At 44.5% G+C, this 21,955-nt stretch overlaps 1 long non-coding RNA gene across 1 annotated transcript; it reads right to left on the bottom strand.

Annotated features, from left to right (window-relative positions):
• Positions 1-604: 604 nt before the first annotated feature.
• On the bottom strand, positions 605-21,606 carry LOC128904320 (uncharacterized). Its single transcript, XR_008464466.1, has 4 exons — positions 21,148-21,606; positions 13,098-13,340; positions 6,815-7,148; positions 605-687 (listed from the first exon to the last, which is right to left on the bottom strand). It is a non-coding gene; the product is annotated as an uncharacterized LOC128904320 (long non-coding RNA).
• Positions 21,607-21,955: the final 349 nt, after the last annotated feature.

Here is a 21,955-nt window from a genome sequence, read left to right as displayed (position 1 = left end):
GGAAAAGTTCATCTGATAACGCAGCAGAGAGGCAGTAGCACCATCACACACGAAATGCATAGGATGCAGATGTTAAGGGCAAATGAAAGGTGTGGCCCAAAACATGGGACTTTGCTGAGGCTGCAGTAGAAGTTACAGCTCACAGAATGGCAGGGACTGGAAGGGACCTCTGGAGATCATCTAGTCCAATTCCCCTGCCAGAGCAGCGTCACCTAGAGCAGGTTGCACAGGAGCGCGTCCAGCGGGTTTTGAATGTCTCCAGAGAAGAAGACTCCACCACCTCCCTGGGCAGTTCCAGTGCTCTGCCACCCTCAAAGTGAAGAAGTTTTTTGCTCATGTTGAGATGGAATTTCCCATGTTCCAGCTTGTGCCTGTTGCCCCTTGTCCTGTCACCAGGCACCACTGAAAAGAGTCTGGCCCCATCCTCTTGACACCCGCCCTTTAGATATTTATAAGCACTGGTGAGATCCCCTCTCAGTCTTCTCCTCTCCAGGCTCAGCCTTTCTTGTAAGAGAGATGCTCCAGTTGCTCAGTTGCATTAAAGACCGGCAGAGCTAAATACAGTCATATCGTCATCGAGGCATCAAGGAAAGGTGAGGCAGTGGGTGCGCACTTGTTAGGAGGGACCGCAGCACAGGACAGTTACATGTGCTTGGTTTGACAGAGATTGTGATTCGTAGGTCATTTCTGGGAAGTACAAGAAAGAAAAAGGTAAAATACCAATGAAGTAAGAACTCTAAAAAAACCAATCATTTCGTCAGGGATTCACTCCATACGGTAAGTAACAAATTACAAAGATTTAAAAAAAAAAAAAGAAAGTAAAACGTTCCTAGATGTGAACTGATTTTAGCAGGGAGTGTGCAGGTTCTCATCATAGATAAGGAAGCTGGAGTGGATGGGCTCATTTCAGCCAGAAGGGCCAGTGGAGAAGTAATTTTGGTGGGTGAGTTTCAGAGTCCTCTTACTGAGGTGGGACAGAACCAGCCGTGAATGGGGATGAGAAAGGCATTAGTTATCTGTAGGAGGAAAAAACCAGAAGCGTGAGAAAGCGTAAGGGAGTGCATAAGCCAGAGAGGAGAGAGGGCTTCAAGAGACAGGATGCAAAGAGGGGAAGAGTTTAATGGGATATTAGGAAGGGTGGTGGTGTTTTGTGAAGGATGAAGAGCTCAGAGTGGATACAAAAGGCTGGAAGCGGTGTGATGGCTGAGGGGATTGAAACGGTAAGAAAACAGGCAGCGAAGATGCTTTCACAGGCACTTATTTGCACCAGACAGCGTAAGCAGTGTTAGAGCTGGGGGCCATAGGGGAGAAGAATGAAATTGTGTTAGGAGGGAAATACTACGGCTTGAACATAGAAGGGAAAGTGAGTAACTGCAAAGGAAGAATGGGCTGGTTAGTGAAAGCCTCGGTGCAGAAGGGAAAAAGAGGCATCCATGGTTCTACATCTTGGTACATGGAAGAAAGATTTTTATTAATTTATGTACCAAATAGTGAGCAGTAGTGCTTTGGTGCATCTTTGGTGTTCTGGGAAATGTACTGTCACACATAACTACAGGTGACTTCTCCCTTAGAGCACTCACAGCAGAGACATGAGGTGTTTTCCGCAATAACAACTGAGGAGAGTTCCCTGCCCGCTCACGCCATGGGTTATTTAGGCAGAGCAGACAGAGCGCGCCACCTGCTCACTCCGCCAGCACTCTAGATACGTTACTGAGTTTTATCTGGGAACTCGGTCCTCAGGGAAGTTGCACGTGAATGGCCAAGGAAAATGAGGTAGTCGGAGATACAAGCAAAAGCCATAAAGACGGGACCACCTGTAAGAAAAATGGATGGGGATAAAGGCCAAGCCTTGGCAGACATCAGCAGAGAAGCACGGAGAATGATGCTGGAGGAAAAATGCTACGTCAGCCGGGCATGCGGCTTCAGACCTTGTTCCCAAAAGCAGGGAGAACATCCCTGGGCAATCTGGTGGTCATACTTGATATCGAGTTGAGACCAACCACTTGCACAGTCCTTGCTGTTGCCGCTGCTCCATGTTTGCTTTCTGCCTTAGAAGCCTACATATACTAGACAGCAAGAAAGCTGCTGCACACAAACATTCAAACTGCCTCCTAGCCATATTACCTGTAATAGGAATTCCAGCTTTACAGTGTTGGGCACCACTTATTCCCTTTGACTGTTTTATGAAACACTGGAACAATAACCTGATAATCAGATGTTTTTCTGCCATCAGTTTAGGTTGCTATATGAAAGTTCAGGCCTTGCAGAAAACCTCATTGCTCAATGACTTAAGAAAGGCTCAAATAATTAAAAATGTTTGGAGCAAAATTAGCATTCTTCCTTCAGGAAAGCACTGGAAGACAAGGATGTGGAGAAAGAAGAGTAAGAACATGAACAGGGGAAAGCTAACAATAGAAGACCAGAACTAGGATCACAGTGGCAACAACAACAGTGTTAGAAAATCCTTTCCAGATCCATGAGGCGCAGTAACTGTGCAGATGCTCAGATGCTGCAGGAGAACACGGCTGTCAAACTCCCAACGGATCTGCACTCCTTCCACCAGCCAGGCATGGACCAGCATCTCCAACTGCAACAAGCAGCTCATGTTCTCTTTCAAGAGCGTGTGCCAGTCAAGGGGCAAATCTGTCATTGTCCATCAACGTTATTGTAAAAAAAAAAAAAAAGGTATTATTGTATGTTATCTAAACGAAGCCTAGGAAATGGATTCAGCTCTGTCTTTGCTTGAACAGAGTCCCAGCTACATGAGATTAGAAATTTTAAAGAAAAATGCAAATTTACCTGTGCTAATAAATAAAATAGAAGAAATTCCAAGTGTTATACCTAACACTTGGAAGCGTAGTGGAAAGAAAAGGCAGCATCAACATTATGAACATCTTGTTCACATAATGAGAATCACAGATTTGTGCTCCAGTGACTCTGGAGACATAGGAAATATGAGTATGTTTCCTCCATAAAACAATTTGTTGTGGCATTGTCAAAATTATCTAAGGATCCGATCTCAGTCATAGGAAAAAACAAACATTAAGAATATTCCTCTTGAGAGCTGGCCCACAGCCAGGATTTCTAAAAAGCTCAGTCACAGACAAAGAGTCCACTCAAAATCCCTATTTAATCTTTTCACAGGTGGCAACATTTTCCACTTGTCAAGCAAAAAATACGCTTCATTAACAGGGGAAAAAACTGTCCATCTGTGAATCTCAAGACTTCCACTAAGTATTATGGATGCATATACCTAGAGTCTTCTCCAACTGGCCTTAAAAGTCTCAGGACTCCAAAAGTAATACTTGAAGGAAGTTTCAAACATCTCCTTTTTCGTCTGGTGTCATTCTTGATATGTAATCATTGTTTTGACAGGTGTCTGCAGTTATTAATTTGGTTTCATGCATAACAACAGCTTCTCAGGACTATCTATAGATGTCCCTGCAGTTATTATCAGCATTTACAGTTTATGAACTGACCTTTTCCTGGAGGAAGGAGCTCTCCTGGCCTTCTAAGAAAAAAGTGAATGGGGAGATTGTTCTACCAGAAACAGGGGCTTCGTCTCCTGTAGGAAGTACCACAGCCTTCTGTGAAATCCTCTTAGGCCTCTTTTCTGGTTAACTATGAAAATGAACCCCAGAAAGCTTTGTGTGGCCAGGGGATGAATTCTAGGATATGAAATCAGTCTGAAGTCTGCAACGTTAAAAAAAATGCCTCAGCCCTTCTCTCCCTGAACATTGTCCTCAGTCAGCAAACAAAAGAGGAGCCAAGGTCATTGTTCCAGGGAAGTACGTAGAAGAGATGATTGATGAAAATACATCTAAACCATAGCAAAGTAGTCAAGTGGAAGAGCCAGACATCAGCATCTTAATCCATGAAGTGGGAAAATAGTTAATTGAATGCCCTACTGTATATGCAAAATGTGAGAAGTTTTGCTTTATTTGATATATACTTGTCCCAGATTACAGACAATCCTCCATATTGGATTTTCCTGTGATGGGGTCTTTGCTGGGTTTTTTTCTTGTTTGGTTTGGTTTGGGTTTTTTTGTAGGTTTAGGCAACCGGCAATATTCTGGATTTGGTGCGATTTCAGCGTATTCCTCAATACACAAATGTAACTACATACAAATTTTATACACAGATTTCTCTGAGCTGACTATTCCTCAAGGAAACCGGCCATTGCTTGCCTCTAGGGTAGCCACAGCTCTACATGTTTGCTCTTTTCTTTGGTGATGACGTGATATATTTGAGACTTGTTAAATTCAATGTCATAGGTGAGCAGGGTGCAAGGCCCATTTGTAGAATGGAATGAGGCAGAAAGCCATTTCCTAAAAACAGAGTTTATATACTTACCTCAGGTTTCATCTACAGCTGCTTGGAAATTGTAGGAACCTTGAAAGAAACAATAAAACATCAAATTTTCCACTGGACTTGTCTCCATTTTGCAAACAAATTTAACATCTCCAGCCCGTGGAATGTCGAGAGGCTTGAGATGCTCCAGCTGCCGGAATGCTCATCCCTTATGTTCACACTTGAAGATCTCAAATCCATCACACTTGGTCCTACCCAACACACAAGACAATATAGCCAGCCAAAGTTTGCAAGACCTACCCTGCAAGAAAACATCTCAGTTCACAACTCTCAGGAACAGTCTTTAATCTAGCAATTTGCCAACTTAATATTTTAAAAGGCAAAAGTAGGACTACATTTGTGTGAGTCCATTTAATGTCATTCAACTTCAGTATGAATCTCTTACGGCCAGGCCCCCGTTCTCCCCACCTTGGTCGGGGTTTGGGCACTTCGTTTACAGGACAGTCTAACTCCCCTGACAACTAAAGTCAATCGGAGTTTCCTGTTGGAGAACGGGAATCCCCGCGTGCCCCGTGTGCACAGAAACTCCTGTTCATATTTTAAAATGCCCTGATGTGGTGAACTACCCTGAGTGTGTAAGCCCGGTGAGGAGGGGCCATCCTCAGAGAGTGAGGATACCTTTTTGGCACTATCCCATTCATTTACTGCACACTCCAAAATGCTGTCGCTCTGTTACCTTCCTGCTCGTACAAAATCTGCTTCTCTGGGTGACACTGGTACTTCCTCACCGCCGGCTCTACCTGCTTCTCTGGACCTCTCTTGGATAAGTAATAGCCAAGGTTTAGATTCCAGAAAGCTTTGCAGTTTTGGGGACGTGCGTTCTTGCTTGCGTTTATCCCAGTGAAGAGCACTCTATATCACCTCCTCGTGTCAAGTAACCTTCTTCCCAAACTACAGAATAATGGTACGAATTGCTAGAGCTGTTGATGGTATACGCTATAAGTCTTGGTGTCCTGCACACACGGAAACAGTACTGTCATCCAGTTAGATTAGGCCCATGCAGAGGCAGTGACAGGAATTGCCCAATCCTACACTTAAACAGGCATCGGTGATAAGAGCTTGTACAGAACTGAAATACAGGTCGAAGTAAATTACCCATATTCATTATTTAGTTCTACCGCTGAATACTGCATTTCTACCTACAAGAATTGACAGGCCTTCCCTTGAAAAACATTCTCTCTCCTTTTCCCATACTCTTGACGCTATTCTTTTCACAACATTGCCAATGTACGTATGCCTTTCCAGGTCTTCAAGCACTTTTTCCCTCCTCGGAGGGTTTTACAGCAGTAAGAAATCCATTTTGTGAGCCATGGGTGAACTGTTCTCAGTATCGATCTCTCTCCACTTTTGTTATTATCTGCGTTAGGAGAGCACTTCGGAGCTTTGGTCATGGACCAGCGTCCCACTGCTCTAAGCGCTGCATAAATACAAAAGGGAAAAGGCTGCTTGGAAGCTCTCAGGGCTAAACACTGAATGAAAATATGCGTAAATAGAAAGAGAGAAAATGGGTAAGAAAGCCCACAGGCCTTTCCAGTGTGGAATTCAGAGACTTTGCAAGGACCTTCTGCATTTCAGTGGATTTCAGCAAGTTTTTATTTCCATACCAGAATTCCGTTTTGCACAGTGGAACTTCTCACATTCCTAGGCAGTGAACTGCAGCATAGTCCTAAAAACTGTTGCTTTGTGGTAGAATGAAGCATTTCTCATCAAATCTGGGACCTCATAAATGATACACTAGGTCTGATTTTTGGTTTTTTTCTAAGAAGGTAAAAAAGTGACAAACAATAGAGCCATTGTCCACTAAGTACCATTCTTACACCAAGAGCTTTTCATAATGACAGCAGCATCATAAAAGTGCTTTGATCTACAAAGGATCAAATATCTTTGTTTTCTATTAACATAACTTTCTTCCCCAATGGAGCACAGAGCATTCCTGATAATGGCACTCTATTAGGATAATTAGAAAAAGATTGTTCAGCTCTATTTCCCGCTTAGAGCTCCCTGGCAAATTTCTCCTGTCGTGTCATTCAGATTTTCTACCCCAAATACCTCTGTCATAAGGAAAAAATTTAAAAGTTTCACATTTTATAGCTCAGAAGTTTAGGCTGCCAATATGATGTTAACCAGCCATTAACAGATTCTGAAGAAGGACCCAGACTGAAAATTAAGCCACCACCTTTTAAAAAACCAATAATTTTTGTTTAATGTGAGCAAGAATTTCGATAACTATGTCATAGATCTTGTAATAAGGTAGCAGGAATGTGCCCTGGGTTTATTTGCAAGGGAGGGATGAGAAAGCATTACAGGAAAAGCTTGCCCTGAGGGATTCGTGGGTGTACTATGACCAGAAGCAGACTTCGTACGACAGATGACAGACAGATGGAAGAAGACACTTGCTAAGAGAGTATTCCCAGACATCCTATTGGAGGCCTGGATTTCTTACTTTGTCTTCCCGTGCGATACTCAGGCTTTTGCCTCTTCCATCAGCGATGTAGATGTGAGGCCAGCCGGAGAAAGTCGGTCTTTTTTCACCAGGCACCTAGTGCCACCATGTGCCCAAGTGTGCCTCACTGCTGTTGTGAAACACTTCTTTTCAGTTTCTGGTTCAGTGAGTCATCCCTCTTCTGGAAGGCTCAGAAGGACAATTTGAGGAAAGTCCCTGTGTGGATTTGGGGAATTCTGGTGGAAAGGATGCTCCCAGGCACTCCCATGGTGGTGGTGGTGGAGACAGACATAACACTGGCAGTGGGATCCCTTGGCCTTCAATAGTTTCCCATCTGAAACACAGTGTCCTTGATCAGCAAGACAGATAGTTGCCAGTCATGGCAAAACACTCTGAACTGCAGAAAGGAAATAATCAATGAAGACATCATAGGATCATGGAAACAGAATGGTTTGGGTTGGAAGGGACCTTAAACAAGTCCCTCATCTAGTTCCTACCCCCAGCCCTGGGCAGGGACACCTCCCACTAGACCAGGCTGCTCAAAGCGCCATCCAGCCTGGCCTTGAACACCTCCAGGGATGGGGCATCCACAACTTCTCTGGGCAACCTGTTCCAGTGCCTCACCACCCTCACAGGAGAGAATTTCTTCCTAATATCTAATCTAAATCTCCCCTCTTCCAGTTTAAAACCATTACCCCTCGTCCTATCACTACACTCCCTGATAAAGAGTCCCTCCCAATCTCTCCTGTAGGCCCCCTTTAAGTACTGAAAGGCTGCTATAAGGTCTCCCTGGAGCCTTCTCTTCTCCAGGCTGAACTCTCTCAGCCTGTCTTCATAAGAGAGGTGCTGCAACCCTCTGATCATCTTCATGGCCCTCCTCTAGACCTGCTCCTACAGGTCTATGTCCTTCTTATATTGGCCCCAGAGCTGGACGCAGTACTCCATGTGGGGTCTCACGAGAGCAGAGTGGAATATCAGCTTTGTCAACTGATAAAACTGATCAAAATGCTCCAGCCTTATAAGAGAAAAGGATGTCATCAGCCACACTGAGGAAAACGATGTCAGGAAAGCCAAAGGCACAGAAAACAGGCCCCAACTAAGCAGATCTGGGAAAATGAGGACTAGGAAATCATGCACACAGGACTCTCATGTCCATACAGAAACGTAGTCAGGAAATCAAGGCAACTTAGCCATATTGGGACTTACTTTTGTTCATATCTATGCATTTATTATTCTGTAAGAAGCACGTGTTCCTGTTTGCTTCAGCTATCTAAAAAGGTAAGCTTTAAACCCAAAGTATCTGGGAGTCTGGAGATGGGACAGGGATGTCCTGAATATGTTGAAGTGTTACAGTTCCCAATTCCAAAATTTTAAGGCAGGAGGGACATTAGAAAGTGTGCTGGAGAAGCCAAGAAAATGGTCAATACTGCAGCCCACGTTGACAACAGTCTCCCGGCCCATGTGTGCAACCCAAAAACTGCAGCCCAGCAAGTGTGCAGGTGGGCACATTACAGCAGGGATATACGATGAGACTTGCGCTCCTCAGAAGCAAAAACATCCTGGAATGTACCACAGTCTGCACACACTTCACTGCTCAGACAGGGGTCTTCACTGCCATCCCCACCACAGTTTCTATAAGCCATGTGGAAAAATAATCACTTTATTAGGAAACCATCCCCTCTCTCACCCTGCATAACTGTTTACATACTTGTCATTTAATCACTACAGCTCTGAGAAGGTTGACATTTCATCCTGGCTCAGGGGACCTGAAGGAAAGGAGATGTGAGCTGCACTGGAGGGCTTCAGCTGGAAGAGCACTCAGGCAGTGCCAGCGGCCCAGCTGCTGCCTCTTGCTGCCTCCGGCAAAAGGCATCAGGATCCCATCTTTGGCAGTCTGGGGACTCAGGACTTCCAGGATCCCAGCTCCATACAGCAAAAAGCCAGGAGGCTCTGGTCGGTGTGCTTGGCTCTATGAGCTCCTCTGGCTCTCGAGTACCAGCACATAACCTGACTCATGCCTCTAGCTGCAGTGGCTACATCTGTACCGTGAATTAAACAACCTGGGGATGTTCTCCGCCCTCAGTCATAATCCAGGTCTACACACTTACACTCCCTCCAGTCCCTCTTTCCATCAAAATAGAGTGGTCTTCTCCATAATACATGTTGGGAAGAGTGTCTGGTCCACGTTAATTCACCATACAATACCTGTGACAGATGCCGCGTGGGCCAAAGCCATGCCAGGGAGCCTGATAACAGCACGCTGAATTGTTAGCCTGTGCTCTAGTCCGTATCTTGCCCAATCACACTAATACAACCAATGTTTCTGGAGTTTCTGGCACAAATCAGACAGTTCAGATGGACAAGGGGCCAGGGTTTCGGCTTAGCATCCTACCAGTGTGTCCAGCAAAGCTGGAAGTGCTAAATCCCAGGCAAGTAGGTGGATTTCTGACTTTGATTAGAGACTTTCCAGCCCACTCCATTGTCCAATTGCCTGAGACCTAGCAAACACAAAAACTGATTTTGGATAAGGCCCAGTAGCCCATCAGCGGCTCCTTTGTGACTGGCTTAGGGCTTCTTAACTCCAAGTTTCTACGGACCATATCTCCATTTTCCTTATCTCCATACTCTCCATTTGCCCCAGTTATGATTTAGGACTTGCACTACGCCAGAAAGCAGAGTGTGTACAATACAGGGAGCGAGGTCGGATCCTGGCACTGTGCCTCTGTGTTCTCCACGCATCTACACGTTGGGTGAGAGAAGGCCAGGCTGAAACAGTTTTCATTACTCCATTTCAACGAACACTTTTCATAACTTAAAGCCTCCGGACTGCTTAGTAGAACTGGACAGAAAAAAAGGCAGAAAGATATACAAACATAATAATCAAGCCTAACCTTTGATCTATGTTGATCTGATAAAGCCCTGGCACAGGGCCTTCAAAAACAACTCAACATAGCACTCTGGAAGGATTATGCTGAACAAGTGATAAAAGCACAGGCTTTACGTTCATTGGCACTTTACAGTCGCTGACCCATTTACGTGCTGAATTCAGACAAAAACATTGACTTTTTGCCTCACAGATGAATTCCAGTGGTCATTTTCCTACCTCCCATCATGCAATGATAAGTCCACTTACATTATTGATGGTGGGATACCTTTCTCTCTCCATGCGATTCTCCAGACAACCCATCAGATTATACTGGGGCTTTACAATCAGAAAACGTGTGGCAACAGGAATTCCTACTTACCGACTCAAAACTGCTCCACTCAGAGTTGGTGCACAAGTGTCACATGCGAGTACCCCCCCAGACATTGCTCAGCTGGAGCAAACAGGCCCAGGATAAAAACAAGGAGCAGAAGCTCGGTGCAGTCTAAACAAGATGGTTGCCCACAGTTCAGTCTTTGGCTTTATCTAAGCCTCCCACATTTGTCTCCTGACAATTTAGCAGAAAATATGCCATGGGTTGCTGGCTGAAAAATGTTTTAAGGGCAAGACGCCCTTTTTTCTGTTTTCAGGGAGGAGGAGTGAAAGAAAAGAAAGAAAAGAACGGAAGGAAGGAAGGAAGGAAGGAAGGAAAGAAGGAAGGAAGGAAGGAAGGAAGGAAGGAAGGAAGGAAGGAAGGAAGGAAGGAAGGAAGGAAGGAAGGAAGGAAGGAAGGAAGGAAGAGCCTAACCCTTTCCCAGAGAGAATTACTGTCACCAAGACATGCTTGCTTTTATGATATTGTCCAACTTCCACTTAAAGAATATATGCGTCTACACAATATTCTTCCAGTTAGTGCCTTGTCTAGTCAGCAATGATTTTATCATATATTTTTGCTGCAGGGAGTACAGCAACACACTGCGAAAACCTTTGGTTTCAGATCAGCAGGGAATGAACGCACCATGAAGACCAACAATATCCTCCTTACAATAAAAGCACAGTATTTTCTCTAAATAGGGTAAGTTGGTGGCCAGGGAATGCTAAACGCTGTTGTGACTGACTGCTCCCGGTGTTGCACGTGTATCTCAAACCCCTCACCCACACACTGGAGTTTACCACAGCTTTCTGAGCCCATACTGGGGGCTCTTCCCAAAGACTCACTCCGATTCTTTAATTAGTGCCTCAGAGTACCCAGGTACATCTGCCCATTACCCTCTACTGGAAACTTTGGCTTCCGAGGCAAAGAGGTGTCCGTGCTGCCCACACGGTACTGGAGCATGCATCTGACAGAATCTGGTCTTGCTATACACCATCTGCGTCCATCATCAAACCTTCAGCATCCCCTGCGCTGGGGTCTTTAGGTGTAGCCTCAGCTATCTCAAGACAACTTTTGTGAAGATAATTTTTTAAACCACTGAGTTTGTCCTCTGTGTAGGCAGATTTTTAAGCTGGCCTGCCATTTTACAGGAATGATGGTATCATACCTCTAATCACACTGTTTAGAGCCACTGCCCTTTGGAAAACATGCTTCAGTCTTGTTGGTCTATCCAGGGTGAAGTAAGGAATGTACTGCCACTCTTTCCTGCTATCCCAACAAGAGACGAGACAAAGTTTGGCTTCTCTTGATGGTGCAGGGATCGGAACAGCACAAGCCTTGGTGGTGACCTTCTACAAAAATCTACCTAACTGCTCCTGGCAGAAAAAGGTACATTACCATCTCTTCTAGAAGAGCGAGAAAGTTCACAGAAGACTTCGTAAGGAGAAGGAAGCCTCAGGAAGGAATGGTGAAAGCTGATGGGAAAGGCAGATGTGATTACAGAGGGCAGAGACTGAAAAATATGGGCTGTTCCTACATCACATCATCAGAACCAAAACTTCCTAATGCAGGGTTGTGAGGGCAGTTCTTCTGCCTTCCTACTCATGCTGTATTAACTCTAGTCAATTCAAGAGAAAACATCATTGCTCTCAAGACCTGTACTTCGAAGTACCCAACCATTGTTCCTCAGCCACGTGGTTTTCTCAAACTGACCAGAAAAGGGACTGACCAAACCACAAGGGTCACAAACGAGAGCCAGATTGACAGTTGTCATGAAAATAAAAAGCAGATACAGAAATCAGGGAGGATTATCATCTCAAAGAGCAAATGTTCCTTACAGATCACTTGTGGCCATCATGCGCTGTGGGAGAGGTGAGAAATTAATTCAAAATCATTCCCTTTCTCAAAGATGCAGAGGTTTCCCCAGCTCAGACTCTTTGAGGCAAGTCCCTTACACAACAGCATCACTGCATTTTCTATGCTATTTTCTGCCAGATCAGGCCCTGCTGTCTGCACTGAGAGGCTTCCTCCCGTTTACTCTTTATCAGCCTTTTACTGGGCCACGATACGGTCACTTGTGCCAGTACCCCAGGTGCAGAACCGCAAACTTTATGATTGGATTTTATGCTCCCATTAACAGAGAGTAAACATACACACAGGTTTTACAAGGTTAAGTTTCAGTTACAAGCCATACTCTGCTTTATTATCTGCTGCTCAGGTGGGACAACAACAAATAGTAGTACGCAATAAAAAGGAAAAGTAGCAGTTAACGTCTATATCCAAATTTTGATCTTGGGTTCCTCGCAAACATTAAGTCACCTTACAGATAAGGATAAGCTAACACCCCTGCTCTGTTCTTCAGAGCAACAGATATCCCTTGGCATGAAATACTGACCGACTCGGGAAAACAGCCCCTTTCTGCTCTCACCTCGTTCCTCACCACTCCCTAAAACCAATGGTTGGGTGACCCCCAGTCTCGGGTGAAACAGCAGGACGTGTAAGGACATCTGCAGGTTGCGGTGGAGATCCCTCAGGTAAGACACAGCTCCATATCCTTCTATGCACTATAACTGCCTCACTAACCTACTTGGAATTTCTAAAGGATTTGAAAGATGCTGAAAAATTTTGAAGTCAATGCTGCTACGTCTTTGTTTGTACTCTATCCAAGCTAATGAGGAGCATCGCCACATCTACAATTACACTCTCGCTACAGAATAGAGATATAACTTGTATATCTTAGATGAAGTAGGTAGAGATATTCAACTAACAGTGTTTTCATTAGATACAAAACCCACAAATTCATTACCTTGTCACCAAACACAACCAAGACACAGATGCTGACATTCAACTCGCTTGGAAACTATCTTTGTAATCTATCAGATGTGAAGACGTGACATAGCATCTAGCAAAATTATTCAGATTATTTCCTTTTGATATTCCCAGCACCAAGGAACTAAATTACTTTACCAGCCAGATGCTGAAAGGTAAGCTAGGTTTTAAGAAACAACTGACAAGGAAACTCCATGAACATAAAAGGGCTTGCTTACATGCAGTTTGTTAAAAACTCTGTATTCCTAAAACAATGTAGATACCATGCAGTCTCCCCGTCTGGCCAAAATCAGCATCGGTGAAACAGCCTGTGGTTTTCTGTGGATACATAAACGGTGTCCTTCAAACCAAGAGGATGGAGTTCAGTTTGTTCCACGAGAGTTCAGGAAAAAAAAAAAGACAAAACCAAAGCACAGAAAGCTGTCTAGCAGAGATGTGATCAGAGTCAGTCAATGTAAAACCTGCAAAGGGAAAACGGAACTGTAATTGGTTTGAGTAGCTGAGCATCACTTGGGAACCTTATATTTGAAATCCAAAGAAATATTACTAGTGGGGAGAAATTACATTATTGATCAGATTGTGTTTCCATGTTCATACGGAAGAAATCTGCTTATAATCCCAAAATGCTGATCAAATGACCGATGCACACAGCCCTCAGCTGAATTGTTCCATGGTATAAATTTGGGTGATCAGACTTCTCATTTATTCACATAAAACAGAAACTTTGTCGTCCTGTAATTCTAAATGACATTTCATGAGACACAGACTCAAATTACCTGTAAGGAGGAGGGGGCTTAGCCAAGGTCTGACCAGTTTAAGGACAGATGCAGGTCTGTGGGCGTTCTGGAGCCTCTGGGACACAAACCCATCACGCAAACCCACCACAGATCTAGTGATGGGCAAGTTGGGAATTAGCTTTTTTTCTTCTATCAGAAAATTCATCTAAGTCCATCCTATTAAACACTCTACTTGATAAATATAATCTATTTTGATGATTTCCAAAATCTTGACGTGGTCTTTTTTTATGGATCAAAGGAAAAACAAAACCAGGCAATGCCCAAAGTTGTTAGAAAAGAGCAGAAGAACTGACAGAGGGCCAGACCAAGTGGTTCTCAGGAACAGCTTCTGCAAGGAAGAGATTTTTTTTGTTTTGTGATTATTTTCCTCCTTCAGTGATGATTTACCTGCTTCCAACGGGCAGCTCTCTGTGATTGCTGCCTGTTTATGGCACGTGCTTTCTATTGCTCCTCCTCACTAAAGGCCGGAGTCTTTGATATTCCCCTCTGCATGAAGGGCTCCTCCATTTCAATCATCGTGTCAGTATCTCAGAGAGCAGAATTTCTCTAGAGACTTGCAGTTTCCAGATTTTGAAGAGTACAGCTGTGATAGCAACTGCGGTGGCAATGAAGACTTCATGTATCTTAAGGCCGCATCAGGACCATGAATTGTTTCCTCAAACATGTTACAAATGAATTTTCTTTGATCAAGGAAATTTCAACTCATCCATACATTGCTATCCATACATTACTAGGATGAACGTGCTCACAGTCATTAACTCTACTGGGATAATCGCACCTCTGCAATGACATCATGGTTTGCAATTTTAAAACAGCCCAGCTCAAGCAAGGAGCTTCTGAAAAAGCTCAAGTGGAAGAAGGAAGTCTACAGTAAGTGGAAGAAGGGACTGACCCCTTGGGAGGAGTACAAGAATGCTGCCAGAGCGTGCAGGGATGAAACAAGGAAAGCCAAGGCCGCCTTGGAATTAAACCTGGCCAGGGATGTCAAGCTCAACAGGAAGGGCTTCTACAAGTATATTGGAAGCAAAAGGAAGACCAGAGAAGTTGTGGGCCCACTGTTGAATGAAACAGGAGCCATGGTGACGGAGGATGCGGAGAAGGCGGAGTTACTGAATGCCTTCTTTGCTTCAGTCTTCACTGCTCAGCCCAGCCCTCAGGAGTCCCAGGCATTGGGGGAAGTAACGGGGAAAGAAGACTTCCCTTGGGTTGAGGAGGATCGAGTGAGGAATCAATTACATATTCACGGGTCCATGGGCCCTGATGGGATGCACCCGAGAGTGCTGAGAGAGCTGGGGGAAGTCATTGCTGGGCCGCTCTCCATCATCTTTGAAAGGTCCTGGAGAACAGGCGAGGTGCCTGAGGACTGGAGGAAAGCCAGTGTCACTCCAGTCTTCAAAAAGGGCAAGAAGGAGGAGCCGGGGAACTACAGGTCGGTCAGCCTCACCTCCACCCCTGGAAAGATGATGGGCGTCATCTCAAGGCATGTGGAGGAAAAGAAAGCTATCAGAACTACTCAACATGGATTCACCAAGGGGAAATCATGTCTGACAAATCTGATAGCCTTCTATGATGTCATGACTGGATGGACAGATGAGGGGAAGGCAGTACATGTGGTCTACCTTGACTTAAGCAAGGCGTTTGACACGGTCTCCCACAGCATCCTCATAGGGAAGCTTAGGAAGAGTGGGCTAGATGAATGGACAGTAAGGTGGATAGATAACTGGTTGAAAGACAGAGCTCAGAGGGTAGTGATTAGGGGCACAGAGTCTAGTTGGAGGTCAGTGATGAGTGGTGTTCCCCAGGGGTCAGTACTGGGTCCAGTCCTCTTCAATATATTCATCAATGACCTGGATGAGGGGATAGAGTGCACCCTCAGCAAGTTTGCTGATGACACAAAGTTGGGAGGTGGCTGACACAGCAGAAGGCTGTGCCACCATACAGAGAGACCTAGACAGGCTGGAGAGTTGGGCAGAGAGGAACCTTATGAAATTCAATAAGGGCAAGTGTAGGGTGCTGCACCCGGGGAGGAGTAACCCCATGCACCAGTACAGGTTGGGGGCTGACCTGCTGGAGAGCAGCTCAGCTGAAAGAGACCTGGGAGTCCTGCTGGACAACAGGATGACCATGAGCCAGCAATGTGCCCTTGTGGCCAAAAAGGCCAGTGGCATCCTGGGGTGCCACTGCATCAAGAAGAGTGTGGCCAGCAGGTCGAGGGAGGTCATCCTCCCCCTCTACTCTGCCTTGGTGAGGCCGCACCTGGAGTACTGTGTCCAGTTCTGGGCTCCCCGGTTCAAGGGGGACAGGGAACTGCTGGAGAGGGTGCAGCAGAGAGCTACCAAGATGATTAGGGGACTGGAACACCTCTCTTAAGAAGAAACACTGAGGAATTTGGGTCTCTTCAGTCTGGAAAAAAAGACGACTGAGCGGGGACCTTAGCAACACTTACAAATACTTAAAGGGTGGGTGTCAGGAGGATGGGGCCAGGATCTTTTCTGTGGTGCCTGGGGACAGGACAAGGGGTAATGGGCACAAACTTGAGCATAGGAAGTTCTACCTAAACATGAGGAGGAACTTCTTTACTTTGAGGGTGGCAGAGCACTGGCACAGGCTGCCCAGAGAGGTGGTGGAGTCTCCGTCTCTGGAGACATTCAAAACCCACCTGGACGCGTTCCTGTGCAACCTGCTCTAGGTGACCCTCCTGTGGCAGGGGGTTGGACTAGATGATCTCCAGAGGTCCCTTCCAACCCTATGATTCTATGATTCTAAGAGTGCTCCAAGTCCAATCACTTCTGCTTGTCTCAGGAAGGCTTCCTCTGACACTTGCTACACACCTAGAGTTTGGGGTGAGGGGGTGAAGGGGGAGTGTTCAATTTGCTACAGTTAGTAAGCAAAATATAGATGTGGATCTGTTCTTAAAAAAAAAAAATGGACGCTAGGTAGTTCATAATTTTTCTCAGATAACTACAGATTATGCCATCAGCAACAGGTGGCATGGAAATTCCAGCAAGTTTTGTCTGGCACGGATAGTCTTTCCAGCATTAAGGGCTGAAGAACAGGCAAAAGTTTCAGAGTATTTTGACATCTATTTACAGAGATTTGGCCATGACACTGATCAAATGCTGGAGTAAAAGGTTATCATCAGCAGATGAAGACCTGGCAGAAGGAGGAAGAAATGGCAGCAGGGACGACCTCTGCTATTTCTCATTGGATTTGTTTCTCACCACATAGTTGTTCAGACCCTTAGGACTGTAAAACAATGATTAATCCTTCAGAGGATTTTAATCCCGGGCCCTAGGTGACAATTACAGAGAATCTTCAAGGCTGGGTAAGATTTTTGGTGACACTTACAGTAAAAGCCTGGAGAGGGGGGAAAAAAAAAGGAGCTAATGCTTCCTGATTAGACAGAAATGCACACAGTCCTTCATTATCTACACAACCACAAGCTTGTTTATCATGGAATTGGTTCCAAGCATCCATCTGGATGTGGAATACATACAGGGCAGTACCACAGAGCAATGAATGTACCGAGGTTTGAGCCGTACTGTGCTCCTCAGGAAAGCTGGAGGATGTGGGAGTTTTCACTGCCCCTTTGCACTTAGCTCCTCTGAAGACGATGTGAATTTCTAATGTTTGGTGGGATATTGCCACTTTAAGAAGTTAGCTACTCCTTTGAGTAGTAGCTAATGAGCACTGAGGGCAGCACCAGCACAGGCACACAAGGAATATGCCTGAAGGACTTTGAGAGCAAGCCAGTTCTCCACCCGACTCTCGCAGGCCTGAGGCAGGGTCTCAACCACCTGCTGGGCAAGATCAACAAGCATCCTTAAGTCTTCTCAATTTAAACCATTAATTTTTTGTTTCTGCCCATCACCTAGTGTGATTGTTTTCAGCCTACCTCGCTGTCTGCTCATCCAGTCCCTACTTCATCAGCGTCTCTATGAGGATGGCATCCCACTTCCCATGGCTACTGCCCATGGAAGAGCTCTGCATCTTCCCCGCACATACTCCTGCAAGTCTGGTTTCCTCACAGACACCTGACATGGTATGAGATTGACCACATCACCGTGGCTGTTAAGTGGGTTGCCAGATATGAGAGAAATTGGGTATGAAATCTTTAGTATCAAATACCAGCATCCATTTATGTCTGCGTGTACTGGTCAGGTTCTGATGCACCGCTCTAACACCTCTTGTAGTCTCAATATAAATCAGTACTCCAAAAAATAAAGGTAGCAGGCTCTTAATTATCAGCATGGATGTAATGTTTCAATCGGGTAAAAAGCCCTATTCTATATGTGATTATATTCTTGGTATCTTTGCAGTTTTATATAACCCAACCAGGAAAAACTGTCAATAAATTAATGAGTTAAGCCAAGGCTTTGTTTTCCCTCCCTTCACTCCTCGCTCGAGGCTTGTAATCTGGATAGAAAAGATAAAAAAGCTCGTCTCTGTCTTCACAGTATGTCCTAGAAGTGTGAAAAGGGTAAGATAAAGCAGTTCAAGAATCTACCATCAAAGCACAGAATGCAATTCATATGGGAATGGCATTAACTCAGCACTACGAGCAGAAATAAAAACCAACCGGGTACAATTATATGACCAACGACTGCAATTCAGAAGACTGGATGCTGCTGCAAAACAACTTGCTAGATGGGGAGGCCAGCAGCTAGGAGTTAAAGCGTCCTACTGGCATCCAATGTGGGTTTAAGAACTAGCGCTTATAAGACAGACAAATACTTTTTACCAAGGCCTGTAGTGACAGGACAAGGGGCGATGGTTTTAAACTGCAAGATGGTAAGTTTAGATTGGACATAAGGAAGAAATTCTTTACTCTGAGCGCGGTGAGACACTGGCACGGGTTGCCCAGGGAAGTTGTGGCTGCCCCATCCCGGGGAGCGTTCAAGGCCAGGCTGGGCAAGGCTTTGAACAATCTGATCTAGTGAAAGAAGTCCCTGCCCACAGGGACGTCACTCTACTCAGCTAACCATGGATTTGCATCAGATCAGAGCCCATTCCCTTTCTGCACCACAGATACCAATGCCAAACGTTCAGAGATGATAAGCCCACGGCAGAGTTACGCAGAACGACTGTATTCAACACCAGCATAGCCATCTCCGCGTCTCCCAGTACCAGCCCAGTGCTTCAGAACACCACTAATAGTATAAATGTTAGTGATGGAAATCCTGCTTGTGGGTGGGTCTGCTTTAACAGCTGAAGGCTGCTTAGCTTTCAGACTCTGATGAGTTGAAACCTTGGAGAAAAATGTCTTTTTTTTGGTGAATCCCAGAGAAAAGTAAGGGCTGGCAAGCAGCATCAAGCTCAGAGCAAAGCCAGTGGTTCAGAGGCACCTCAAAACAGTGAAACAGAGAAGAGGTGGAGATAACTCAAAGCCTGATACTGCTTTGCTCTAAGAAAAACTGAAGAGTGGAATTGAAGCTATGAGGAACCTTAGAACATGCACTGCTTAAAAAAAATAAGCTGTCACGAAGGACGCCTGAAGTTAAAAGAGTAGGTGCTCCCTGTATTCTTTACAAGAACGTAACTCCTGGTGGGACCTTTCTTCCTGTTTTTTCATTTGACTTACTCACTGCTCCCTTTTGCCTTTCCCCTCGCAAAAATTTAGGAAATTTGCAGATGAACTGAAGAATCACATTAAGTAAAGGGAAAGGGACACGGCAGTGTTCTGCCTCACAGGCTGCAGTAAGAGCAGTCGGAGGCTTTTCTCATTTTTACACTTTGGGTAACAGGAGGCACAAGGGCCCCCAAACACAAGAAGCATGAAAGTGAAATTAATGAAAGTAAAATTAATATAATTCAATGAAAATGAGTTATTTCTAGGAGCACAGAAAAGAGCAGTTTGTATGTCACAGTGCAAGAGCCCTTTTTTCTCACTTACAGATGGTCAAGTAGGCCCCCGGTCCAACCCCTACCATTCTGTGATTCTGCAGTGACCTCTAATTGTAAGAATGTCGGAGCACCAGCTCTCCGCCGTGTTCAGGAGAGCACCAAGACTTGCAGGAGGGAGCAGGGCAGCGTAAAACAGCTAAAGCTAATAGCAGTTAATAAAGCTGGACAGTCTGTCACGCTTCTTGCAAGACTACGGGGCTCTTCTGAAGAGCTTCCTGCTGAGCAGCAGACCAAGAGGTGCCCAGCTGATGTCCACAGCACACCGACGGCGGACTGTTGTTACAGTACCGCCCGAATTCACCCACTGCTCTTGTCTAATCAAAAGAGTCTTTCCCATTTTGTGTCTCCGTGTTCTCAGCTTCCCGTACAGCTGCGTCGCATCTCTTAGTTTGCCAACCTCTTCAGACCTCTCTTAAAAGGTTCACCACCCTGTTGCTATCGAGATCAGGTAAACCTGCTCACTCATTCCTTTTAGGAAACATTCCTGTGACACTTAAAATTCCTGTATCTTTTTTGAGTTTTGTATATAAACACAAAATACACATTACAAGTTTTCAAATCTTTCACCTGAAACAGGGCTTGGGGAACATGAAAAGGAACCCACAGGCTTTTAAGAGTTGCCAATTCCCAATAAATATCGCTATATAAAATGCAATTTACCAGTGGGTCTAGGAGAATGAATAGGCTCATATTTGTATCCAGTGAAAAGAGGATGTGTCTTGCAGAAAAATAGGACTTCATGTCCCAAAACTTAAAATTATAGGAAAAGACAAGTCTCAGTTACCTCAGAAAGGTTATGACTACCTTAAGCCTTTCTACCTAAACAATTCTTTAAAACTTTTTGGCTTGCCTCACGTTATCGTTTCCCTCTGCACTTACTTTCCAACATGCCTTCCCCTTGTACTGGTGGAGAACATACCTGTAACAAAGCTAGGTTAAAATTGAACTTTTGTGAAAACTAAACAGCGTGCCATCCCGTAAATCGATCATTATCTTGATAAGCACTAAAGAGATTAATAGTGAGATGATCTTCATGTAGTTCTTCTTTGAACGTACTAAACAAAACAAACAATATTCTCCGCTTATTTTTCTTCCTAATAAACACAGCTGAATGTTTTGTTCACATTGTTGTGTCTTTGCAAAAGCCAGGAAATGAAAAATACTGCAGTAGGAGGAGTTTGGTGCAGTGCTATTAAAGACCTAGACTTTGCTTCCAGAAAGACTTAAACTAAAGGCCAAATAATCAGATCGCTATTCATAAAGTAGCCCTTCTGAGCATAGAACAAGTAGCAGCCTAGTTTTATGTTAAAAATGACTGTGCTTTCCCGCTAACGTTATTTTTCCTCTTAATCAGTTTGCATTTTGCTTGATTGACTGCATTATCCTTTCTTCCCAGTTATTCACCGTTATTGCCCGTAATCTCAAATTTATTTCCAGTAGAACTGAGTCCTCAGGAAAGATCACTAATGTAAAAGACTTACATGTAAAATTAACTTAATACCCTTGCTTAAGTTTTATTCTTCCTGGTGATGACGTGATGAAGTTTTGCAAATGACAAAACCCCCACCTTGTTTGTTTCTTGGATACCGCCTTTGTAACCACCAGAATACCAGGGCATGGGAAGGATGCAACGCCAAGTGCAGGCCTGTGGAAGCTCCAGATCCTTCCTGGCAGTTCTACATTTCCCAGCAGCGCGCTTTGTTTCTCGCTTGCTGAAAAAAAGCACGTGGGCTGCTCTAAAGAAGACACAGCTTCCTTGTACTTCATTCCAGCTCCTAAATGAACGATTCCCGTTATGATTAGCTACTTTCACAGACCATCAAGCCAAGCAACACTGGGTCAAAAGGCCACATATAAAGTGGGAGTATTTTAATTAAAACAATATGGATTAAGGCCAATGGAAGACAGAACATTGTGGGGTTTTTGTTCCCCCTCCCCTTATCTCCAAGTATATGAGAAGCCATTAAGGCAGAGCAGCTATGATTAATCCCTGATGAAAATTTAAAGCTTAAGATCTCCTTAGAAAGAGACAGGCAAGAAAAGTAACGAAGTAACAGTCCTAAGTATAAGACAAGCCTAAGCTAGGGAATGTATAAAGCAGCATTAAAAGTGCTGTAACCCTTGACAGTGTTAAGATTTTCTATTTTTAACAGCAGACTAGGTAAAATGGTGTCACACTAGAATAAATACCGCAGGTGTTTAAGTGTCACTGCAGAAAATTATCAACTGTTTATCAACAAGGTTTTAAAGACAATTTTTGAAAGAGTATTTGAGCAGCATAGGTAAGCCAGCATTTACCATACTTGAAGTGTTTTATTAAAAGAATTAAATACTGCACTTTCACTGTCTACGCCTTTTTCATTCTGAGCTGTGCC

The sequence above is a fragment of the Rissa tridactyla genome, chromosome 1 (assembly GCF_028500815.1).
Source record: "Rissa tridactyla isolate bRisTri1 chromosome 1, bRisTri1.patW.cur.20221130, whole genome shotgun sequence".
NCBI lineage: Eukaryota > Metazoa > Chordata > Aves > Charadriiformes > Laridae > Rissa > Rissa tridactyla.
Note: the sequence above shows the minus strand (reverse complement) of the source record. Positions and strands in the feature narration are given on the sequence as shown.